This window comes from Talpa europaea (genome assembly GCF_964194135.1).
Source record: "Talpa europaea genome assembly, chromosome: 13".
In the NCBI taxonomy this organism is placed as follows: domain Eukaryota; kingdom Metazoa; phylum Chordata; class Mammalia; order Eulipotyphla; family Talpidae; genus Talpa; species Talpa europaea.
In genome coordinates this window covers 28,873,884-28,893,249 of record NC_140080.1, presented here as the reverse complement: position 1 = coordinate 28,893,249, position 19,366 = coordinate 28,873,884, and positions in this window count along the sequence as shown.

Genomic DNA, 19,366 nt, shown 5'->3' with positions numbered 1-19,366 from the left:
CCGTAGGATCAGCCTTCTAAAAAACAGCATGTCTCCTGGTACAACACAAGACTGATCTTTGTTTGGTAGGCACTGTAGCTCCATTCCAGGATTCTAAAGTGCTCCAGTCTTGTGCCTGGGTTGGCAATATGTGTGTCTTTACCAAAAGTAGTGGCAGGTACCAGTCTCCCCACATTTAGAGGTACTTCCCAGGGCAAGCAACAAGTAGGATTTTGTGAGTTTCAGGGTAGAGACCTGCATATCTGAGGAAAAAGCCTATTCTGCTTCAGTTGTCACTGAGACGTGCGGATTGTGCTGCTATTATTTAGTAGGAAGAAAATGAATGCTTATATTTACATTTCTTTCCTTTTAGTTGCTTTAGCTGGCTTTTACTTTACAGTATACACAAAGACTGTTGTCTTTAGGTACAATGCTTGCCATGTGATAGTGTCTACAGCCTTATTGATAAACTTACTAATAAAATTTTAGCTAACTTTTTAAGTATTTTAATTTCCTAAGAAATTTTCTTTTTTCTCATGTTGGAGAATCCCATAATTAAAATAGTAAAATAAAAAATAGTAAAATAAAATGAAAGATAAGTGCCAAATATGTATTTTTAAAGACCTTCAAACTTGGTCATTAATCAAACTTTTGTAGTTTATTTTACCAATTCCATTGGATTGTTGCAATTCCATCAATAATTTTACTATCAAAATTAGTGTTTTCTTTAGCCATTGTCCAAATCAGAGTTGTTATTATCCACTCTGTCATCAGTAATGTAACATACAGAGCAAATAAGGGTCGAGGAATATTACTGCCTCTAGTTGATGGTATCTGTCTGCAACACCTTGGGTATTTCCTAGTGTATCTATTGTGATACTTGAGAAGTTAAATATTTGTGTCATAAATTGGTACAAAGGAACTGGTTTCTCTAGAAGGGAAAAATGCTTTGTAAGACAAAATGATCTTACTCCAGAATTCTCATTCTAGTTCTGACACTGAGATCAAAGAAACAAAGTTACTTTGTGGACCACAGCTGAACTGTGGAGATTTTCCCAATTATTTATAATTCTCATGGCCTGAACCTTTAGAAATGAAGCTGCACTTAGCTACGACCAGCTTTCCTCCAGGGAGATGGGCCAGTAGAGTTCCCCAACCACTGGGCTTGCGCTGTGGTTCTGAGGGCTTCTCAGAGCACATGCACTGAGTCATTGATCCCTTCAAAAGAAGAAAAGTAAGAAAACGTCAAGAAACAGAAGCTCTCGGAGAGAACATCTACCCTGTATGTGCCTGTGAGTATGTGGACCTGCGGGTAAACATTAGTGTTGGGGACATAGGTTAATTTTGTACCTTTGAGACTGTAAGGTGTGAAAGTGTAGCTGTTAACACTGTTGTATACAAGTGAAGATTGGATTTCACATAAATCAAGTAGGCACTGTTGTTCAAAGATATCTGAAAATCTTAAGTCCATACCTATTTCAATGACTGCTGTTAATTGTAATTTTGTATAACTAGTTAATAGACTGCAGGTTATCTCAGTGAAATTTTGTAATGACGGTAACAGCATTTAAGAAGATTGGGGCATAGACATATCCTTAAGAATATCCTTAGGATATGACAAATCCTAAGACCCTGGCTTAGTTGACCCAGGGTCTTTGAGTGCCAAAGATGTATGAATTCAGATATTGCCTACACAGATCTAAATTTTAGCTTTGTGTGCCTATGTACATAGATAAATTCACTGTGGCTCACAATACATAAGCAAACTGCCCCCCCACCCCCAGTTTGCACACTTCTCTTGTGCTTTTCAGCACTATTGGAAACTTATTTGTAAATCATTAAAATAGGGTAGTCACTATAAAATAGGGCATGTCCTGCCTTCTGCAAAATGATTGATCAATCAGTCACGTTCAAAACCCAACATTTTCCAAGTTTCATCATAGAAAACAGTACATAGCTCTAGTTGACATGATTTGAGAGTTTCAGGAAAAAGGTTTACATTTTCTGAAATTGTATTTGATATGTGACTCAATATTGACATTTCAATCTCTACATGACGGATGTTTTGAAGGATTTATTGCCAAATAAATTTTGACCAGCATAGATAATTTTGACTGGGCATAGATAATATAAAGGGGAGTCTCTCAAAAATATCTTGTGTTCATTTTATTTAGAGTATATTGTTTGGATTATTTTAATGGGACAAGTTAGCGAAGCTTCAAAAAAATCTCTCAAAAAATCTCTCACTCAAAAAAAAGACATTAGCAAATAAAAAGTCTATAATTTAAATTAATAAGGAATTCATCATTTTCTGTAAGCCTTTAATTTTTTGGCTATAAATATAAGAATTCAGGAAGCAGTATTACTGTCTTCTATCAAGGACTAAATGTTCAAAGCTATATGTCAATGCTTCTGGGCATTTCTATCATTGTCCATCTCCTTTTGAAATGCAAGGTAGTTACTTTTAACAACAACAAAAAACAATTATGGAATATAGGACTAAGCCCTTGTGGCTGGGATTTTATTAAAGCCATTTTTCCACTCCTAAACCCTGCAATTGTGCCTCTCACACCTCCACCCAACACCGGGATAACAAGATCCCCTAAGTACACAGGGAGCCTACAGTCTATTAAATATTAAAGATGCAGTTCTGAATCAACTAATTTTTGCCCTTATAATTTAGAACATAAAGTAGCTAATACATTTCATAACACTGATTTTTCAGGGCTTGACCACATTTTTAAATAGCATCCAAAGTAAGCAAAATAAGCAATCTTATCCAAAGTAAGCTGTTTCAGGAGTGTCTCCCATTCCAAACAAATTTTAGGGCAGAAATGGGAAAGGATTTTGTGGGATTTCATGCAGAATTAGTTTTGGAAAAACTACACTGCTGTGGATGAATTCTTCAGCGTGCATGGGAAGATTTGATTTTAGTTTGAAATATTTCATTGAGTAAGAGGAGTGACACTTCTACAGTTACAGACATACAGGTTGTCTTCATCATCAGGTATAAAGAATCACATCAGAATGGCCAATGTCATGTGGGTTTCTGGTACTGCTCCTAACCTGAACTCGTGAGCAGTTCCCACAATGAGTCAAGAACACTCGGGGTGAATGTGGTGAAGTTAGTTTTAAAGGTGAGCAAAGTATTTTTCCATGACGCCTTCAGTATTAGGCTGAATGCAGAGTATGTTGAAGTGGTAAGTTGGTGATTTTCGTCCTAACCTTATTTGCACTTTTGTACACCACTGCTTGCACTAGCATCTTAGTGCAAATTTTAACAATTGTTTTACAGTGTATACACATTGTTAAACATAATTTATATAAAGATGTTTCTGTTTACCTCTATGTATTTTACAAAGAACAGCTACAATAGGTGGTTAAATGTTCTTGAATTGTTTGTATGTTATTTTGATTATGTTCTATTTTTTGCCCCCTATGAAACTGAGTGTCAGGATTAGAAAAATAAAATGCTAACCTGGTCTTTGAAAAATTCTCATGTCGAGTTCTATTCTTACCCAGTTATAATTTTCTTTTGCTCATTACAACTTTCTGGGATTTCAAAATCACAAAAAGAACACAACTTCCCATTTGCACAAGGATTCCAAGGAACCTCTGCTTAAGGCCTAATTTGCTCTTTAAGACTGAAAACAGGGCCTCCCTGGTGGTGCAGGGTTAAAGTCTCAGCGCAGTCAAGCTATTGCCAGCCACTGCAGCATGAATTTTATCTCCAGCTGGGGAGCTGACTCACATGACGCAGCAGGCCTATCTCCCATGCTGCTCACCTCAGCAGTGTATTTCAGTAGATCTGCCTGTTCTGCTCCCCATTCTGTCTCTGGTGAATCCTCTTACCCCTGGCACCTCTGGCCTATAGCCCAGTTCTTGATTGCATAAGTAAATAAAATAAATCTTTAAAAAAATGACTGAAAACAACTTCTAGGCAAACTGAAGTGGGACTTATATGTTCCAACACAGCTGAAATGTGAAAAATAAGCTGTCAGTTTGGCTTTATCTACATTTAAGGTTCTCTAGTTTTAGTATACATCATAATCTTCTGGAGAGCTTTGAAAAGAAAAAGTCACCAAAGACTGATTTAGTAGATCTCACCTTGGGGCTAGAGGGCAAGAAATGCAGTATTTATATAAGCTCCTGAGGTTTTTCTGTGTCAAAGTGTGTGGATTTTTCATGAAAAAACAGTATGTAACAACACTACATACCAATAACATTACATGATCAGTAGCCAGTAGAGGGAAAAAATGATTCATTTTATGATTCTCAAGCTACTTTTTGAGCCTTTAACCATCCCACTCCCGATATACAGAAAGAACATAAACTTTGTGTTTAGCTCTTTTAACATAACCAAATCATGTTTCTTTTACAATTGGACCCATCAACAGATTATCGACAAATTATCTGAGTTGAAACTAAAAAGCAGAGAATGGTGAATGCACTGAAAGGATAAAGGAAAAGAAAATTAAGTCCAGTTTATGTAGTTAATGTTCTTAAATTTACTTCCAAAAACTTTTATTTGTACTGAAAGGTACAAGAAATGCAAGAATTGTGGTGCACAGTCAAGGTGAAAGGTAGGGACATCCCAGGAAACATGAAAATGAAATTTGGGTGGTGGCCGCAGGCCTTCCACTGAAAGATGAGAAAAAGCTGAGAAACATGATTGAAAATAAACGTCCTAATACAGGCCCCTTTTCGCCTCTAGTCCCTTATACAGGATTCAACTGGGGATTCAATTAAGTGGCAAAGATTAGGGCTTATGTTTACAAAGCCTCTTCACTCAATTTATTTAAAATTAGACACCAAACTCAATGTTGGTGCCTATTATTTAGTAAATAAGCCTTTGGAATGTGGATTTTGATTTGGGAGATTATGGAGAACAATTTAGTATGTTTGATGAAAGTCTCCATGACTTCAGGGGTGGCAATTTGCCACTATAAACAAGAATATGTTGCAAAAAGAAACTGAGTTTTCTTCCTGCATTGTACTGAAAGGGTTTGACTAATGGGTAACACAAAAAGCTCTGTATGAGCCATATTTTGTGCTGTTTAAAGAAAGGGACAAAATAACTGCAGGTGAGGTACAGGTGAACTGAGAGAGAAACACTTGGGGGTTAAGACAGATTTTTGTTCACTGTTTTCTTGAGCCAAAGGGAACCGAATGTGACATCTGACAGAAGTATAGTCCCATTTCATGCAGGATTAGCAACATTTCTGAAACTAGAGCCATTACAAACATTACCAAGTTACAGTGCCACCTTTAGGGTTCTCACCTAGCCCTCCGGTTTGGGCAGCAATCTCTAGACATACCTCCCATGTGGGAAACCAAAGCAGATCTGCAGACTAGGGAAGGCAAGTTGACTTTCTTCCAGAGACTAGGGGCTTCTCTTTGAAGAGACTGAGGGCCAAGAGCTTCTCTTTGGGTCTGGGGCCTAACAGAAGAGCACTAGCTCTGCTGTGAGTGTGAAGCAGGTGGGAGCTGGTCGGTAACTCAGGACTGCCCTGTGCAGGGACATGTCCCAGGCAATGCAGCTTTCTCTCCTGACTGCCTGGCAGCAGATGGCAGGACATGAAGCTATTTAGAGAACAGCCTGAGTTTGTCTCCACCTCAGCTTCTATTTGGAGCTGGGCTCAGCTCAGAATCATCAGTGCTCTGGCAGAGAGTGGGTAGTGCATTCTCTGGGGTCTCAACTGGCCTTCCTTCTTGCAGATCCAGAGCCCTGACCCAACCAACTACCTGAGAACTGGGCTGCCTTTGCCCATCACCCCATATGCAGGTGCTCTGTGGGGCAAAAGGGGCAGCACCCTACTCGCCAAGGTCTCTTTTTTATGTCTCACACAAAGCTTTACGAAACTGTTAGCACCAGGCACTTAGCTAGTATGCTGGGGTTAGGTTCAGATTAGGGCACCTGGCCTCACTTTCCATGCATTTTTCCTTCAGTCAGTTCTTGTTCAGAGTATCATTTGGAGCTCTTAAATATTTACACATTTCATGTATTTCAATTGTTATCTGTCATTTTTCTTTTTGATACTCAAGTTTTTCCCTATTTGGACAGAGGAATCTTTTTCAAGTTAGCCCCAGTTTCCTTTTGACATAACCCTACTAGTCCGATTATTTCCTTACTTTCAAGCATAAAGTCCAGTCCAAATAATGTGTTTAAATATCACTTTAAATAATTATTCTCGGGCCTCCCTAGTGGCACAGGCGGTTGAGCGCAGCACTGTGAAGCTGTCCACAGCCTCTGCAGCACAGGTTCGATCCTGGCCGGCCGGGGAGATACCACATGGTGCGGCAGACCTTTCCTGGCTCGCCCTCTACTCCCGTCAGCAGTGTATTTCAATCTGCCTGTTTTGTTCCCCACTCTGTCTCTGGTGAATCCTCTCACCCCCTGGCCCAACACCTCTGGCCTATACCCCAGTTCTTGTACATATAATAAATCTTTAATAAAAAATAATTACTCTCTGTGGTTAGGTCACTCATGTGATACTCATTTTTGTTAGCTTTCAATTTTTAAGAATTGCTCTTTTTGGGGCCTCCCCGGTGGCGCCGCGGTTGAGCACTGGGTTGCGAAGCTGCCCGCGGCCTCTGCGGCGCCGGTTCGATCCCCGGCTGCTCCCCAGCCACTGGAGGAGGGTCCCACATGGCGTGCAGACCTCTCCTGCCGCCCGCTGCTCCCCTCAGCAGTGTACTTCAGTCCTTCTGCCTGCTCTGCTCCCCGCTCTGGCTCTGGTGAATTCTCTCACCCTCCCACGCTTCTGACTGTGACCAGTGCATGTATAAACCAAACAAACAAACAAACAAACAAATAAATAAAAACATGCCTCTAAAAAAAAAAATTGCTCTTTTTCAAATTTCATTTTCAAGTTATATAGAGTATATGCATAGTTTCAAAGTTGGAACTATAAACCAAGGCTTATTTAGATAGGTCGAGTTCTTCCATAGTCTCCCCTTTTCCAGAGGTAACCGTTTTTATTAGATTTGGTATATTCCTCTACTTTTTCAAAATGTTCAGTCAGTAGGCATTTCCTGAACATATGCCTGCTGGGGACTGGCATTGCATGACACAATGGGGTGAAATCTGTCCAAGGCACCAAGGGAGAAGAAAGGAAAAGGCTCCCCAATACCACTGAGGTTTCCAGGAAGGAGACACCAGAGCTGGAACTGAAGGCCATGAGAAGAGGATATTTTAAGTATACAGCTCAGCAAAGACAACCATGGAGGCAGAACAGGGCACTCAGCAATTTGGGGGGCAGTAAGAGTACAGAGCCTCTAGAGCACTAGAAGGAGGTGAGAGTGGAGGATGACAGGATAGCATGAGGCCTGAACAAGGGTAGAGGCAAGAGAGCAAGGGCGCTCTTCCCCCATCTTTCAGCCTGTTTCTCACTCATAATGTGAAGTAGGTTTTATCCAATTGCAATGCTAACATTTCATGATGTCGACGGTGTTTTCCAACCCATCGCAGTAACTCACCAGGATAGGTGAGTTACTGCTCATAGGACCATCTAGCTAGACATGTGTCCTCCAAATGCCACACTGACTATGGAGCACGTACCCCAGAATGTGGACACTGACAACAGGGAAGATGCTGGTTCAGAGTAAAACTAAAAAACAGGCCCAAACCGTTGAAAACAGCAGGTTTGCCACCCTACAAAGCACCTGGCTCAGCACTGGGGTATGGGACTCACAGAGGACCCTGATGGGAGGGGTAGCTGGCCAGCCTCTGTCCCCTCTCTCCACGAACTTCTGACCTGGGCCTGGCTTTTCCTGAACTGTTTGGGGATCTGGTGGTAAAGAACAGAGGAGGGAGATACCCTACATTCTGAACCTCTAGGGAAGTGCTGAACTTGAAAAGCCAGGCAGACAGGGTATCTTAATTCATCAGATAGCCCACTGGCCACCAGTAAACACAAGACTGGACTTGATCTCTGTGGCTGTAGGGCTCGAGTGGACTAGTGGTGGTATCAAGTTTTGAGGAGACATGTACAGTTAAATTTAAGGAGACCTTTCAACACAATGTATCAGCACTGTTGCTTTAAAAAGAACAGGCTGACTGTCACTGGCATTTGGAGGCTGTCCTAGATAAGGTGTCTGGGTAAGATGAACTTTCTTGCCCTCCTCACACCCTGCAATCCTATCACTCGAGCAGGAATCAGGATTGTGGTGCAGGTTGGGGCCAGTCCCACAGCTTATCTCAACTAGAAGGAGGTGCTCCTGGAGGGGAGGGGGCCCCAAGATTTGCATTCTTCTTGAGCATCCCCTCTAATTCCTGATTCCTCTGTGTGTGAAGGGGGGGGTGTCACTGTCCATTTTGATACTAGCTCCTCTGTGAGTCTCCCAGTGGATGAGTGGACATCAGCCTGCCCACCCAGCCTTCCGCCCATGGCTCCTGGGCTTCCTTCTGGAAGCTGACAGGCATTGATATTTAGACTGCCCTCTGGGAAGCAAGACTTTGTACACCAAGCACCTGTCACTAAAGTGGACAGTCACCCAGATCCTCCAAATAGCCAATGGGATCCACAGATGGTTTATTTTGCTGAGTCACTTTTCCCCTTTGGTTTCACCTACAAACCCTGCCTGCTCTCCAGACTCACCATTATTACAACACTCAATGCTAGCCATGGACTGTTTCATCTTGCAAAAGCGGGTGGGTGACAGGTCCTTTCCAGCTACCTGCAGGCTCTTAGGTAAGGTTTTAAGTGTACAGGGTGGACACAGAAAAGGGACCCAAGTAACCCAGAATGCTGACAAGTTGGGAGTTTTCCAGGCCCAGGTGGCTGACTTAGTGACAGGTGTCATTTGAGCTGCTTCCCTGAAGACCACCAGGTGCTGATAACCGGTTCACCCCAGTCCCTGCCCTGCCCCCAGACCACTGCTATCCTGGCTGGATGTTGGCAGGCCCCTGAGAACATGTAAACAGACAGACAGGGCTTTGCAGGCTCAGATTCCAGAAAGTGACATTAGTAAACAAATCCCTCTGGCCTCCTGCCTCTGGTCAGTCTGCCAGCGCTAGAGGTTCTCAGACCAAACCCACCGCCTACCTTGTCCTCCACTAATGCTTTCAGGGGTTCCTCACTTGACCACCTCATACCCATGTCCACCTTGTGGCTCTCAGTCACCCTGCATGGTGGGCCCAACAGGAACTTTCAGCCTCTTTCACACGAGGAAGCTGAGACTCAGAAGGGGCCAGAATATAGGTTCCACATTATCTTGAGGCCCACAAAATTCCATTTCTAGTCACTTTCTCCTTCATAATGCATTTATGAATGAATTCTCTGGGTCTGATACTAATGTAAGCTGAGGATGGAGGCAAGAACAAGGCAGGTCACCCACTAAACACAAGCTCCTAGATCTGAAGCAAGCCCATCCTGGAATTGATATTACCCAGAACACAGAAGCCCCCAGTCCTGTTGCAGGGCCCAGGACACATCCCCAAGCCTAGAGGTTCGGGAGTCATGGGTGCCCCAGGAAAGGCAGAGGCCCAAAGTGATTTTATTTATTTATTTTTATTCTCCTGATGCCACTGCTGTGACTTATTTTTAATGTCTTAGAATGACTTCTTTTTTGCTCAAGATTATATTTGTTGCTCTAAAAAAAAAACCATTGTATATTATTGAATATAGCAGGGTTTTTTTCTGTACAGGATTTGTTTTCAAAAATTGTGGCCAAAAAAACCTATAATATAAATTTTAGCCTTTCAACAATTTCTAAGCATACATGTCTACTGCTTTTGTGCATCAAAAAACCCTGAGCTGGGCCTCCCGGCTCAGGTGGCGCAAGGGGTTAAGCACAGCACTATGAAGCTGTCTACAGCCTCTGCAGCACAGTTCGATCCCCGGCCAGGGAGCTCCCCACATGGTGCAGCAGACCTCTCCTGTCTCGCCCGCGGCTCCCCTCAGCAGTGTATTTCAGTCAGTCTGCCTGTTCTGTGCCCCACTCTGTCTCTGGTGAATCCTCTCACCACCCACCACCACCACACCTCTGGCCTGTACCCCAGTTCTTATATGCATAAATAAATAAATCTTAAAAAAAAAAGGATCTTAAGGAGGATATTCAGAGTCTTTGTCTGAATAAAAAACAAGCCCTGAGTCCCCCAGCCTAACTCTGTACTCACCAATACCTCCTACCTCTCTGCCCCCAGACCCCAGCAACCACCACTCTATTTCCTGTTTCTGTGAGTCTGACTACCTTAGATATCTCATATAAGTGGAATTATTTCACTGAGCATAAAGTACTCAAGGTTTTTCCATGCTGAGCATGTGTCAGAATTTTCTTCTAATACAGGCTGAGTAATATTCCACTGCATGTATTTACCACCCTGTCTTCATCCATTCTCCTACTGATGGACACGTGGGTTTCTGCCCCCTCTTGGCTGTAGTGCCAACCAACTCCTTAAATGCTGACCTGAGACAGTCAAGAAACTGGAAGAGCTTAGGGAGGAGGAGCTCTGAAAGGACACCTTGGAGCTCTGTTCAGCCTTGGGTTGTGATGTGAGATGCAACAGGGGCTGCTGCAGCTAGGAAGGTTGGGCTCTGTGTGTCCCGGCTCATGGCTGCAGCCCCCTTTCCACTGCTCCCTCATTGCAGGCATGAGCTGTCAGGAGGGTCTCAGATCTGCTCCAGTTTACACAGCGTAAATTGTTCACCAGCACCAATCCTTTGCACTAGGCCCCCCACAGGAATACCAGGTAGAATACTGGATATGACATTTGGAACATACATATACTGAGGAAGACTTTGTCTCTTGCCTGAAATTCTAATTACACTGTATCCTGTATTATTATTTGCTAAATCTGGCAACCCACCCTTCTACTCACTGAAGGTCTCACTCGCCAGCCAGCACCAGAGCCTCTGCAATCTGACCCAGGTTCCCTCAGATAGAGCTGGAGTGGGCACTTCTGAACTCCAGTCTGGCGTGGTGCACCCCCTGCTGTACTGAGCCTGCTGCTCTAGTCACCTCTCTGACAGAGCCGCCACGCACGCGTTCCTCTTTCCCTTTGACTCTTGGCAGTGAGTCTGCCTGAACCTCAAAAGGCTGCCCTAAAATCTGTATTTTATAATTGCCTTTTCTTCTATCAGGCATCTCCCAAATGTTTACCCAGAAGCCTCTGCCTATCTCTCATCAAGGGAATGAAGAATGGGAAGCTAAGGTTCAGCCCCCACAGTGTCAAGGGGTTAACTTTTTTTTTTAAGATTTATTTATTTATGCATACAAGAACTGGGATACGGGCCAGAGGTGTGGGGAGGGGGCAGTGAGAGGATTCACCAGAGACAGAGTGGGACACAGAACAGCCAGAATGACTGAAATACGCTGCTGAGGGGAGCAGCGGGCGAGACAGGAGAGGTCTGCTGCACCATGTGGGTAGCTTGCTGGCCGGGGATCGAACTTGTGCTGCAGCGGCTGGCGATAGCTTCAGAGGCTGCATCTTAACCCCTTAAGCCACCAGGGAGGTCCAAGGGGTTGACTTTCAAGGATGTCCTCAAATATCCAACCAGATGAGGTTGAAATGTTGGGGGTTGTTCTGGCAGGGGGAGTGAGGGTAGAGACTGCTTTGAGCAAACTGCCTCTCCTAGCTGTGGTCATTGGCACCTCTGAGAGATGTGAAAGCCTTATCTCCCAGAAAAGGGGTCTTTGCTGTCTCCTCTGGCAGTCTGGGGATAAACAGAGGTGCAGTGAGAGACTGAGGATGGCTCAGCAATACTCCCAGCCAACTCACCCTTGACTTCCTCTCTTTGTATGCCAGTTTCCAGAAAGCAGGGACTACATCTCCTTGGCCTATCCACCCCAATCTGGGCCTACCCACCCCCAGCAGTCACCAGCCAATGCCTTATTCTCCCAGGAGGCCTTTTGTCCCTTAACTGCCACCTGGTTGCTGAGGGCTGACAGAGAAGAGTCTTTTCTAGGCTGGCTGGCAGAGTGCCAGGGGGAGGGAGGTGCTGGCATGTAGGGGTATCAAGGAAGACCCCGAACAAAGGAGGTTTGTGTTCTGAGGCTGTTATAGGGCAACCCCGATATTGAACGGGTTGCCTGGCTGTGGGTCCTCACCCGCGTGCTTACAAGGGACTTATTAATACTCCACTACAGGCATACACAAAAGGTTAATAAAAGGTTTATTTACAAGAGAAAAGGAAATAAGGAAAATGTACAACTCAGGGAGAAAATAGGGAAATAAAGTCTTTAATGCGTCCTACCAGATCCGCCGACCTGGAAACCCAAAAAGCACTCTCAGAGCTGGCTGGACACTGCGAGCTGGCGGAGAGCCAAAATGGGGGGGGCCCTCCAAAGCCCACGTGTCGGCTTTATACCAACCTGGTTGCTTAACCCCACCCTCAGGTCCCAGCCACCTTCCCTTTGGTGGTGATGGGATTTGGAGTTACCAATGTCTTTGGCTTTGGCCTGGGGTGGGGGTAGAGTCCATAAAGCCTGTACAGAATTAGCTTTAGGACATCCTTTTCCCCCTAACAATTCTGGGGAACACAGGGTTGGCCCTGGCCTAGTGGGCCTCGGCACTGGAGTTGGAGGCACCTGAGCTGGCAGCAGATGGCGCCCCAGGCTCTCCTTTGCAAAAGTTTAGCAAAAATGAGAGTACAGGGCCTGCAGGGGACACCTCCACCCAGCAGCTCTGCACTCACAGGCAGCTCCGTCTCAGTGTGTGAAGGCACACTGTTCCTGGATTATCTGATTAAAGACTGTCTCTGTCTTGGGCCTGACCTCTCCATGAAGGACATGTGTTCATCCTGGTGTCCTCAGTGAGTGCTGAATCAATGCAGGCAGGACGGCTGGTGGGGAGGGGCGTGGGACAGAGGGTGAGTGGACACTCCTCTCCTGGAAATGCCCACACCTAGCCTCCCCTGGGATTTCTGTGCCATTGGCTCATTCACAATTATTTTAGATTGCTTAAATGTTTAAGTGATTGTATTTTGGATGTAATGCAGTAAATAAAATATCTTATGAACTCATTTGATCTGTTTCTTTTTACTTTGTAGACATGTGGCTACTAGTATCATGTGTGTGGTTCACACTATTGACCACACTATGACCCTGAGGACCTTGGCCTCACCTGCCTGACACTCATTGGCTGGGCCAGCTCTGCAGCTGCTGGTGCTGCAGTGGGGGCCTCACTCTCCTGGAACCACTGAGGACACGCGGGCCTGGCTTTGGCCATCGAGGAGGGAGAGGCTGATGTGTCCAGCCAGGGCAGCTGGCCCAGACAGCTGACAGTTTCAAGCCAAAGCTAGGTGGGCTGACCTCACAGGAACCTCTCAGGCCTCTGATTTCTACCAGCACCTTCTGCAGACCCCACAATTGAGGAAGAAAGCCTTTCCAACTCACAGCTGAGCTGCTGGATCCCTGGGGGTGTGAAGCTGGAAAGAAAACCCACATTTTCATCAATCAAAGTTCCTTGGTTCCCTCAGCAGGATATGGCCCATTAGTGAGGTAAAACTTCCAAAGGGGGGCCTCTCTGGTGGGGCAAGAGGTTAAGACGCAGCACTATGAAGCTATCACCAACCACTGCAGCACGAGTTCGATCCCCAGCCAGGGAGCTGACTCACAAAGCACCACAGACCTCTCCTGTCTCGCCTGCTGCTCCCCTCAGCAGTGTATTTCAGTCAGTCGGCCTATTCTGCTCCCCACTCTGTCTCTGGTGAATCCTCTCCCCACATCTCTGGCCTGTACCCCAATTCTTGTATGCATAAATCTTTTTTTTTTTTTTTTTTAACAAACCTTCTTCCATAGGCGTCCAGAGCGCAAACACTCCACCCCACCTTTATTTTCTATGCCTCTGCTTCAGGGAGTGTGTAAGGCAACTGGCAGCGCAACTCCTGTTGTGTGTGGGGCCTCCTCACACCATCAAGCAAATCCTAGACACCAGCAGGCTGTCCAGAATACAACTCAATTCAGCTCCACTCTGACACAATCTACCCGAGATAGCCTCACCTTCCACAGGTAAAGGGCTGTCTCCCAGGTCTACCTTCCACTTACACGCCAGCCTCAAGCCCGGGGTAACCACCATGCCCCACCCCATCAGTTTCCCCTAATCTCCTCCTCCGACTCCAGGCGCTTCTCAGAGGAAGCCCACCTCAAGTTCAGTCAATTTGCTAGAGCGAGCGACTCACAGAACTCAGAAAAGTAGTTTACTCACTAGATACTCAAGAGGCAGATGAGAGGAAACGTCTTGAACCAAGGGAGCGTTTGCCTTCGACGAACTCCACACGCAAAGCGGCACGTGACAGCGCGGAGGCGCCCGGCCGGAAGCTCCCTGAAGCCCCGCCTCTTATGGAGACGTCGTTAAATCATTGGCCGAGCCGCGGCCCCGCCCAGGAAATAGAGGGGCGGGACTGAAAGCGCCTTGCCCTGTTCAAACTGGCTTCCCCGCCCAAAGCCTCCAACCCCGGGTCTGTGTGAAATTACCTTTACTGACCTAAGAGGAGACGCCCGTGAACACTCTACAGGCACTACCAGCGCTTTTGGTAGCTGTGAGCTGGGAACTATGAAATATTTATGTGGAATAGATTTTGGTCATCTAAGTGATGAAATCACAGGGCCTCCCCGGTGGCGCAGCAGGTTGAGCGCAGCGCTGTGAAGCTGTCCTCAGCCTCTGCAGTGTTGGTTCGATTCCCGGCCGGCGGGCGAGAATCCCATATGGCTCGGCAGACCTCTCCTGACTCGCTCGCTGCGCCCCTCAGCAGTGTATTTCGCCAGTATGCCTGTTCTGTTCCCTGCTCTGTCTCTGGTGAATCCTCTCACCCTCCCGCGCCTCTGGCCTGTACTCCGGTTCTTGTATTAAAAAAAAAAAAAAAAAGATGAAATCACAGTATCGCATGGAGTCTCAGAACCTCGGATCTGGAGGTGCCCTTGGAAACATACCTTCTATTGCACAGATGAGGAAATGGAACGATTCTCAGGGGGTAAAGTGATAGCAATCATTAACTCCAGAAGAGACCTTGACTTCCTGCCCCTTTCCACATCCTGAGGCTCTCAGGGTCCCTTCAACCACAGCTTGCTCCATCTTTGCAGAGGCCCAGCTTTCTACCAGGGAAACGATTGTCGTTCCTCCCTCCTATCCAGGTCCCACTGGGCAAGCTTCTATATCCATCCCCTGACATCTCTTGGAGGCAGGGGTCTGGGGCCATCACGGTGTGCAACATACAGGCAGCATACAGGCAGAGCAAGACTATGGTCATAGGCTCGTTAAATGAGTGAATGGAGCTTTTCCTCAGAGAACTCCTTCTTGAATACTCCCACTCCCAGATCAGTCCAGGCTTCCACAAGAACCCCATTTTTTCATTGTCTGTGTTCTTGCTGAACTGAGGGCAGGACTCAGAGACTGGCACAGAATAGGGATTCAGGAAATAATAGAAAGCAAACCTGGGCCCAAATCTCCCCTCTGGACAGATGCCTGCTTCTTCCCAGTGTCCGGTAGGTGGCTCAAGTTGTGGGAGGAATCCAGCAGGACTGCCTTTGATACTGACCTTCACCTCTTACCAGAAGTGTGGTTTTGGTTATATCCTTCACCCACTCTGAATTCCAGGGGATGACAACAGTGACAAGCACACACAATCCTGCCCTTAAGCACAGCCCCCAAGCCCATCGCTGTTACATCTCCCTAGGTGGTAACAGCAGTTTCCTTGGGATACTGAGGAAGCACTTGCTGCTGTTTCATGGAATCCATAGCTGGGTGTGTGCAGAGAACAACCCTGAACCCTTACCCCATTCAATGCAACAGTCTCAGGCCAGCCAGCACAGAAAACATTGCTTTATTGACTGCGTTTGCCAACACACGAGGAGTACAGGGCTCCTTAAGACACAGGCCCGTTAGGGGCCAGGGTCCGGAACCCCCATGAGTGAGCAGGACAGGATGGGACTGGGAACTACGCAGCAGTGGCAACACAGAATCATGCAGGGCACAGCGGGCACTGGCCACATGAAGAGGCCATACATTCTATTGCTCGTTAAGGGTAGCGAACATGGACAATGTACAAAAAGGAGAAATAGGTCTTTGCGGTAATGAAAAATACATTTTTTTTCTACAAAGGAATCTTTCTAATACAAGAAAATAAATATTGCAACATAAGCCAAAAATAATTTAAAATTGCTCTTTTCAATATATTTTCAATATTTCTCTTGTATATTAACAAATGGCACATCACTTTCTTTGAAACAAAGACAGAAGGTGTCTCCTCCTGTGACATTCATATCATCCCCCCACCCCGAGCCGATGTGGAGCACAGAGTGCAGTGCGCCTGAGGGACTAGGTGGCAGGAAGCGCCTTAAAGAACAACCAAAGCTCCCAGACTCCAGCCCTGGCTCTTTGGCCAATGTGGCCAGCTGGGCCAGGCGCATGGCAAGTGGCCTCCCTGACAGCTTGGCTACAGGCATCCAGACCATTCTGCAGAGCTTCAGGCATGGACAGAGGTTGGCCACATCTGGCTGTGGGCAAGGAAATGCCAAATCCAGCCGCTGCCAAAGTCAGAATTGGGCAGATGATTTTCTAGGAATTGCCCCAGCAAGTCCCGTAGCGTGCCCATACACAACACACACAAACATGCATGCACACGGACACAAGAGATGTGCCCTGGCACACACCACACATCCACAGTGCAACACCTGTGTCTGGAAACCTGGGTGGCTTCTCCGAGGAAACCGAGAGCCTTCCATAGCAAATGTTTATACACTGTCACAGAGCCGGAGCTCATTTAGTAAAATAAACCCTCTACCTTTCTTCTCCTTATTTGTTTTAAAATACATTTACAATCCATAAAAATACTATCCTTGCACATTATCCTTTTCTCACTGTGATGAGGGGAAGAGGTGACGGGCAGTCAGGATTGGGAAAATGGTGGTGACAACCAGAATGAATTACAGAGCAGCTTCTCCCTCCCAAAGGAGGGTCAGTGAATGTGGGCAGATGGGGTTAAGTGAAAGGTTGGCCTCAGCCTGGCCTGAAAAGGTCATCTACCTTTTCCCCTGCTTCTTGCCTTAATCTTGGGGGTGGCAGACCTTCTACTCTGTGGACTCTATAGGCAAGAAAGGGAATAAAGGGACTGTGGCTAAGGGGGAAAGGACAGCGGCAGGAACCGGCATTCTTGTCCTCCTTGCAGTCTGCTGGGTGGACATCCTGGAGGTGGACAGCTGCTGGTGAGGACAATGCTGGAGCCTGGCCTGGAAGTGACGGGGCCGCAGCCAGCTAGTCTAATGAACACCTGAGCTCCATGCTGGACACAGGCCCCAGGGACAGCCCGGTCCTTAGCAAGAGCCGATTCAGAGAATGGCGGGAAGCCAGAGGCCCACGTGAGCAGAGGGCCGTGAGGAGCGCCGGCTACCCGTCTGGTCTGCCCGGTCCAAAGCCTGGATGGACCCACTTCTCCCTGGTTTCTTGCCTCACTCCTACCCCTCCCAGGGGGCCCAGACTCTGCCTCAGGTCGGACGAAGGGGTAAAGGGCCAGTGCCCAGTCTACCAGAGCTGAGCAACACCCAGCACTTCCTCCCCACCCCATCCCAGGCAGAGTTGGTTGTTCTTTAAGCTCATCCCTTTGTTCCCTCTTCCAGTGAGGTCAGACCAGGCGATCCAGCATATAAAGGTTGTGACCCGAGGTGACCTGAAGTACGGAGAAGGAAGGGCTGTTCAAGGCAGTAAAGAGAGTGGGGTCAGGACGCCACCACTGCCGCTGCACTGGCCACTGCTACTAAGGCGGGCAGCTGGACTGAGCTCTACATGTGGCTCAGGCCATCCCGACGCCCCAAATCCTTGAAATCCAGGCCAAGTCCACTCCGACTGGACACATCTGTCCGATCCTCGGAACTCAGCCATTATCTTTGTTTCCTGTTTTACTAAAATTCACATGAAACTGAGTGTTGATGACAACGCCACTGTCGTACCTTGATAATTTCGTTGGAGTCAGTTGGAGGGGTGTGTCAAGCTGCACCCCATCCCACTTACTTGCGCTTTGTGTTTTGCGTGGGGGGAACCACATGGTAAAGACTTGCCATGCTGGTTTCGCTGTCAGTGTTCATCCGTGAGACTCAGAGTTCAGGAGATCTCACAGTGGGCCCAGCCCAGAATCTGAAATCCAATGCCCGGTTCCCGGTCCCAGCAGCTCAGCAACAGGACAGCCTCCTCTTTCAAGAGCCTGGGTTTGCTCTGTGGGTGTGTGCAACGCGCTCCATGGGTGTGTGCAACAGACGTGTTTCTAGACTTTGTTGCTAAAGAACTCCATGAAGAAAAAGTCCAAGTGACAAGTTGTCGGGTCCAGGCTGTGCTGTGTTATGGTCAAAATATTCTTTGGCATCCATAGAATGATTCGACTGATACACTGGACTTTTGCAAGGTTCTTGTTGGAGAAGTTCTAGCTTTACCAGTGGCGGAAGTGACCCAGCAGTAATTCATAAAAGAAAAAAAAAAATGCTTTCACTGAATTCCTTTTTGTTTGTTCCCTGAGCTATCACCCTGGGGCCACTCCACTCAAACTTTTTAGAGCAACTATCTTGGACCTGGGGGGTGGAGGGAAAGGCAGGACGGAGTGGTGGGGAAGGGAGTGGCACAGCTGGGAAAGGGATTAAGGCTTGAAGGGACGGAGAAACCAGGAACATCCAGCAAGACTCAGAACAGCCCCAGCAGGCCACTGCTGGCCCACTTTGGGCCCCGGGATCCCACCGCTTGTTGGAAGGAAGAGTTTCCAGAAGGAAACTGAGGAAGAAGCTCATCTCTTTGCAGGACTGGGAAACTTGAAAAGGCAAACGGTCTGGCCTGGTCAGCTGTCGGGAAGTGACCAGACTTTGGCCGAGACTGGCCCCGAAGGAAGGAAGTTGGAGCCCCAGAGTGATTCTCTGCAGTGGGCGAGTTTGAGCCCCACGCCCCTGTCTGGGCACTGGCCCTCCCTTGCAGCCCTCCGCCGGCACTGGCGGCTGGCTGTTTGGGAGTCCCCTGAGTAAATGGCACTGCTCAGGAAGGATTCTGGGAACCCCTTCCCAGAGCCGCCGGGCTGGGCGCTGGCAGGGGAGGAGCAGCAAGGGAGTAGAGGGGCGCGGGGTAGGCGGGCAGGCCTCGGATGATGTGGGTTATCAGCAACCGCTAAGGTTCCCCTGGAACCGGCGGGCCCTCAGCGCCCCCTCAGTGCTTTCTTGTATAAGCTCGTTGTGCTTGTGACAGTGAGTAGACTCTGGCTGGGTGTCACTTATTATACTTCCTTGGGGATCAGTGGAGTGCAGCAGGACCCCCCAAATGGACCCCAGTGGGACTTGGGGCAAGGCGGGGCAGGCCCTGGGCTGGCCCATCTGCCATGAAATAATGCCCTAACGACAGTCTGTGTCACCCAGTGGCAGCAGGCTGGAGTCCTGAGCGCTCCTTCACCTCGCCTACATCGAGCCAGGAGCCCAGTGA